Source organism: Patella vulgata, chromosome 4, assembly GCF_932274485.2.
Source record: "Patella vulgata chromosome 4, xgPatVulg1.2, whole genome shotgun sequence".
In the NCBI taxonomy this organism is placed as follows: domain Eukaryota; kingdom Metazoa; phylum Mollusca; class Gastropoda; family Patellidae; genus Patella; species Patella vulgata.
The window spans coordinates 47,653,064-47,660,777 of NC_065882.2; positions in this window are offsets into that span (position 1 = coordinate 47,653,064).

Consider the following 7,714-nt stretch of genomic DNA (forward strand, 5'->3'; position numbering starts at 1 on the left):
CGTAGATTCCGCATTGGTGATCAGGCGTTTGAGGGGGCGTAACATGTATTTTTTGGGGAAAGAAGTCATTTCGTTCCAAATTGACCTTAATAAGTGCCTTCTCATTAGCTTTTTGGTTCTAGTTCTACCAATTTTCGTCATTCAAAATATTAAATTGTAATGGTACTTTTAAGAGATCTGGAAATTTAAATCAAAAACACAGTAAATCAGAGACATATATTAGTTTATTCTTAGTCTTCATGAGAAGATTCAAAATCAAAGTTCATAGGCTAATAGTAGCCTAATATGAGCGGGATAAATTCCCTTATGAAAAAGTCCTATAGAAAAAGTACAGGTTTCTATAGAAGTTTGTGGGATTTTATAGAATGCTATAGAATGCTGCAGGAAAACGAATCCATTCTGTATTTTTATTTACATGACTATAGATTCAAAAACATGTACTATAGTTTTGTGTAGGATTGGTAGATGAATATTTTCCAAGTGTAATTTCCCATAGAATTCTATAGAATAATGTAAGAAACTATAGGAAAAAAAATAAACCTACAGCTCTAGATTCATTGGTGCTGCTATAGATTTCTATAGAACTAACTTGTCGAGTCAGTTGAGTAATCCTTCAGTTTTCTATAGCTTTTGTGCTAAAAACTATAGTTTGCTATAGAACTAACGTGTATTCTCATGTCAGCTGTGATTGTAAGATGATGTTAATGTTATACATTTAGTTAGTGTTTTATAATATAATAATTTGTGTTGCGTGCTAATATATATATACTACAATAAGTTCTCACACTCCTACAACTGGGTCTAAGAATCAGCCAGATATCCCCTCATGGAATGTGACCCTGTTGTGAACAGATTGAACTTTACATTATTTAACATTATCATTTTTGTTATTATAAGTTTTATACTTGGTCAGATATTAGGTTTCACAGTATCCTGTGTTGTAATAATTGTTCCTTTGTTCTAATTAATACATGTGCAGTATAATATTTAAGCCATACTTGTTTTGTCGATTGAGCGATTGAGAAGGTGGACCTTCACACAAATTTTGAGGTATTTAAATCTTATAATTATGTATATTATTGTCATATTTCAATTATAATTGTTCAGTGTTTTATTTACCATGTTTTAATAGTACTGTCAATCTCTCAATTAGTTACTTAGCCAAGGTTTATTTATATATTTTCAGATAATAAGAAATACTTCAATACTTTTATTTGTCACTAAGCCATGCCTGTTTGAAGATTAAATATTATACTCAAATTATTGTGAAAAGCCTTTGCCTTATTTGCCAGACGAAAACTTGCCATCTCAATCGTGCCCGCCTGCCGGCAACACCCAAACAGTGATTCCTATAGATTTGGTGGTAAAAACTATAGTTTTCTATAGAACTAACTTATTGTCTCAAGTCAGTAATATATTCCTATAGTTTTCTATGACATTCTGTAGAAAACTAAGGGGAAAACAATTTCTATAGATTTTGTGGAGAAAAAAATAATGCATGAGCCTTCAATAGTTTTCTGTAGAGTTTATATGTATACTGTACTTAAACCATTTTAACAAATAGCCTATACTAAAGTTTCCTACATTATTGTAGAAACAATGTTCTATACTACAAATTTCATAAATTGGTCATGTCTTTTATTCATACTATAGTTTACAATAGAATTTAGTGATGCACTTGTGTGAATTATGTAAACAATAATATTAAATTACTTTAATTAGATAAGATTTATGTGATATTGTTATTTATTTAACTTTATTACCTATTCTTTTCCCTATATTTCAGTTTTACAAAGAAAAGAACTTTTCATGGTTCTGGCTGGTGAATCATCAACAGAATTCAGATTAATCCATGAGAGAAAAATAAGCTTATCAATTTAGAAGAATCCATGAGAGAAAAATAAGCTTATCAATTTAGAAGAAATCATGGGCCAACTATATTTATTCGCAAAATAAGATTTAATAAAAAAAAAAGTCTATAGAATTCTATAGTACCCATTCCTACAGAAAACTATAGTGGCCCAATTTCCAAACTACAGAATACTACAGTATTCATTCCAATACATAATTGTAGAATTTCCTACAGAAAGTGCAATAAAAAAAACCTATATAATACTATAGTATTTTCCTATAGAAATTTTGCCATAAATCTGTAGGAAAAACTATAGGATGTGCGCTACAGAAACTGTAGAATATTTGGGGCCATTATTTCCTACAGGCCCCCAAAATTCTGTAAAACACTATAGAATTTTATCCGATAGAAAATGGGACACGCCCCCCAAAAAACTCTATAGATTTTCTATAGAATTCTATACTGGTATTCTGTAGGACTTTTTGCTAAGGGAAATATCTTAACTTGGTTGCTGATCAACAGTTTGCATATTTTATATACTTTGGATATGCATCAGATACTCATTTACATTGTAAATCTTCATTCCAGCCATGCATTTGTAGCCGGAGTTTTATCACTCGGGGATTTGTAGGTTTTAGAGGAGATGAACGAACAGCACTGGTTTAAACAGTTTATTTATTCCAACAAAACACAAAGGGCATAAAAACACTGGAAATATAAACACATACATATATTACATACACTTTATTTACACATATATATATATATACAACAAAACATTTATAAATTCCACCCTACTACACATTGCAGGGCCATCTTATTCGATCACTGTTTTTGCAGGTTGTCTCCATATTCTTGCAAAATAATTGATGCGTTTAATGTGCAACAAAAGGCCACTACGGCAAGGTGGTAATAAAGAAAGGCCTGTTAACAGTATTATTTTTTCACCCATAAAATCTTTCTTCTTGCGCCATCTACCCATGACATGCAAGTCTACCTTTGACCATCTCATTATCGAACAAAATGTGTATTTTTTGATCATCATTTGCGAGGAGAATGACTGGGATGTCTATTTCGCCCGAGCAAGAACGCAAAATAAAATTTGTTTCAGCGCCTCCATTTTTGTGCAATGCGAAATGGAGTAGGTTAGGTATGCTATTTTGGTATCCTCTATAGTAGTTTGTTTTCCGTTCTATTAGTCCATGTGACAGACCTGGGATTTTGGAGCATCATTAGCCTACCAATTTGATGAATAAATTGAAACATGATTTTCAGTTAGCCTGGTGGCTGAAGTGTTGAAATTTGGTTGATGGACTTCCGGGTCACTTTGCTAAATTCCATTTTGGCGGTCATCTTTAAAACATGGCCGCCGTTATTTCATTGAAATTGAGCGCATCGGGGAAACCTTCATAACCTCTGAACAGATCGATCTATGGATATGGAATGTGGCTTACAAAGTCCGCAAGAAAATGCTATATCTAGTGCTATACGATACTTGTTGTTGAAGGAATCATATATTTTCCAAATCAACAGATTATTCTGGATATAGCAACCTTTTGGCATTTTTTTTCAAGTTTTCATGATTTATTTTATAAGTTTAGGCCTACTACCAAATCATGTGTGTGGTCTTCTTAAGTTATTCATTTAACATAAATAAATACGCCCATAGTGGTCCCCCCTGTACAGCTGCGGTGGCCGCAAACTCAACAAAAGTCTTAAGTAGACTGTCAAATTTAAAATGCTGAACGTCGGCGAGGCAGAGCACCAACTTAAAGAACGTTTAGCTAGTGTGTCACAATCGAAACGATATTTGGGGACGGGCTGTTTCTGTGTCAAAATTTGAGATTATGTTACTTCTGTGACGTCATTTTCGGTTGGGATTCTGTCCGATTTCAAAAATGGCCGCCAAAATTTAACGAAAAACGAATTTATAGTTAGGATGGGTGAGTATCAAGCAAGGTAAGGCTTGTGATATATCATATATACGGTTTTCGAAGCCACTGAATTACAAGGGACAATTTGTAAAACCAGATATATGATGTTAGTGAACCCATTTTTTCCAAGACACCTGTTTCACACAAAATCTTATTTTCTATCCAGACGGACCTTCAGTATAATAATCTATCTGCATACAAAGTTTAAGAAAATACACATTCAAACAGCATTTAATATGGTCTACCACCTGTAGGACTCTCCCTTCAACTTAAAAATAAATTGTTTATTGGAATTTTCGATTAAACGTAAACTTTCTTGTAGCTGTAAAACACTCGACTAATATACCAGTTGTTAATTTGTAACATGTTTAACAACATATCTTTCTACGCGAATTAACAATAAATTGTTCATTCGATAAAACGGAAACATTTTTTATACTTGTAAAATAAATACCAATTGTTATTATGATAAGTTTAATCCTTGAGTGGCATTTAGCGATTGAACACATTAAAAACACAACACAGTTTATATGGAAATACAATCACTGGTTTATAAGTATAGCACGACGTTTCGACAAGTATTCTCTTATCGTTATCAAGCACAAATGATATTTAGTTAAACTAAAAGGTGATATTTGTAGTAAAACAAAAAAGAAGCCATAGATAAATGCTGTTATAATACAAGATAATAGTTAAATTGATCAGAGGATAATTAAAACTTAAATATAGTTAATTGATGGGGGTTAACAGTGACCAGGGAGCAACAAAGCCATATATTTGATATAGACAAAATAAACACAATTTGAAGCCCTACCATTTAATATGGAAATTTGCAACACGTTTAAGCACCATATTCTACATGACCTGACAATAAATTATTCATTGGATAAAAAGGAAACTTTTTTTATATATATATAACTGTAAAATAATATACGAATTATCATTTTATATGGCGTATTTTTACTGATAATTAAAGTAATGCTGGAATTTGAAACCCGATTTAACATCATACGTTTCGCCTCCCTTTTCAGAGATGGACACTCAAAAGGAGTATGCGTCGGGGGTCCCTAAACTAGTCAATGTTTTTGCGCAGTCACGAATTTGCGTCGTTTTTGATGAATTATTAAGATATATGCATAAGCTAAAAACACCAGGATATACTCTAGAAAGCACCATTTACAATCGGATAAGATGTGTCATTTTTAGATTTATCATTAACATCATTTTCAGCATTAATTTTTTTAGTTTAGTTTTTATTCAAGTTCAGTGACCCGGAAAACCTTATAAAAGAGATATTATAAGCTATATAAAACAGAAAATTGACGATTTTCTAAAAAACCATTCATGTTATGCTTATTCTGGCCGCCATTTTGAATTTTCGCCATATTGGATTTTTCAAATTTTTTGTTTAGATTAGAGTTAAATCTGCCTATTGCAGGCCTTTCTTTTGCCCTGAAATGTTTTCTAAATTATTAATTAGACATTAATTAACTGATCCAGGCCATAATCAACTCTCGATGGCATCGGATTTATCCGATATTAAATAGATTAGGACGGTTTAGCCATATTTTGATTTAATCTAAAAATGGAGGAGCGAGACTTAGCTTCGATTAACCAGTAGAGTGGTTGAAATTATTGCACGCGTCTTGTCAAACCTTCAAAGGCTAATATCTTCGCTCGCAATAGAGTAATTTGAATGAAAATGTCAAATTATTCATTTTACATTATCTATTTTTGAACTATTGTAGCAAGAATGGCTAGCTCTTTATCTAAATCTTACGTAATGGATCTTTAATTGTAAGCTCAGCAACACTGTCATATCAAACAATGAAATGACTATTATCTGACAAAATAGCCATTTTAGGAAATTTGGTCGCCATTTTGAATTTCCGCCATCTTGGATTTGGGACACTCATATTAGAGATTATTTTTTATGATCAATGTTTCTAATATCTATTAAATCACCTTAGTTGACCAAATAGATAGGGGGGTCGCCTGTCCAACCTCGTGGGTTTTCTCCGGGTCCTCCGGTTTCCTCCCACAGCTAAAGACCCCTACGCGCAAGCGAATTATGTAAATATAATTAAACCATATGTTAGTCCCGAAATGACCTAGTTTGTGTCGAGTGGACGTTAAACCCCATTTCTCTCTCTCTCTCTCTCACCAAATAGATAATTTAGTTTATATGGGACTGAACACGATTTGTTAGTAACTTATGAACAGACATGTAAAAAAAATCGAAAATGTTGCTTTTTTCAGATTAATCTTTTATTTTAAAACTGATAGTATTGATTAAACAACAAATATCATATACCAGCAGATGCAGAATTATATTATGAACATTTTGATCTACATTACATATCCATAGATGAAACTGTTGAGGAGTTATGAAGACTTCCCCGACTCGCACTATTTCAAATAAGACAAAAACGGCGGCCATTTTTAAAGATGCCGCCAAACTGACATTTGGCAAAGTGACCCGGAAGTCCATCAACCAATTTTGGACACTTTAGACCTAAGGCTAACTGAAAATTAGTAATGAATATCTGCCTGTCACATGGACTATATAGGATATCTACACTTTCAATACCGTAATATAGTTTTTGATCCATTCAAGATTAGTATTGAAAGTGTCGATAATATCTAGGCCTACATGCTTTCAGTGGTAATGACTTATTGACTATCTGTCTTTCTTTTTCAAGATACGTCATGTAATTCCAAATTTCGCACAATTTTTAAAGAGCTGAGACAGACAAATGATGTTTCTTATGACGTAATTGCTGGCTTAGAAAAATTGTTTGCCATGTACGGCGAAAGGCGACTTACATCAGTAGATGACACTATAGAAGGAAGATTTTCAGGAGGAATTTTAATCGTGATGAAAAAATAAAAACCTTTCTTTCTTTATTACCATTTTGCCTGAGTAGTTTTTTGCTGCATATTAAGAATGAGTTCGCGAGAGAACCATGCAAAATTTTTTTAAAAAAAGACGGCACAGGTGGTGTCGGGCGATTTTGACCAAACTTTGCAGATTTGGTCATGAGGGTCACCAAACTTGTAGTTACGGAGAATTAGCTATGGCCATTTTAGAGTTAATAACACCTATTGATTATACAATAAGTGAATTTATTTAAGCAAAATACATTAGTCATCTCTAATAACTACTCGTCCACTTCCATCATCGATTCTAACCCCTACTGCAAAAGAAAGGGAACAGAACAAATCATATAGATAAAATTGACAGCTGTATATTTAATTAGCAATGTAGTCTAGATTATCAAGGACAAACAGTTATCTCCCCTTGAATGTTCTAGGCTTACAGGTGTCTCTTCTCACATACTTCCTCTTTGAAGGAACACTCCTGAGAAAAGGATCAAAAGTAATTTCCATGTTCAATTGTGAGTCAAGAATAAAAAATACAGTGATGTAACTTGACTTATGGAAAAAAATGATGTCTCCTGTAGTGACAGGGTCTATTTTGATTCAATTTTAGAGCACGGTTTTGTAGGATGGCTTGGATTTGAAACAAGAAAAGCTGTAAGCCAACAGGACCCGCTGGTAGACGCCATTCATGAAAGTTGTAGGTCCTAACATTAACTTGTGGGCCCAATAAATATTAACAAAACACACGTACACTACCCTACCCCAAATTCCTTGAAGTTCCGTAGGTATCTTCTACAGCCATTTGGGACAGGCTTAATAAAAGTTAAAATATGTATTCAATATTGATTAACACGAATATTATACAAAACAATTTATCACAATCGTCCCAAAATAAATAAAACGAAAGCATTATTTAAACACGAATATTTACTTTTATTTCAAAATATAACAAAGACTGTAAATAAAATAACAATTTAACAACATAAATTAACTATTAGAGCACTTAATAAACATTTTTCTTGGACACAGAAGACCGGAGCAGTTT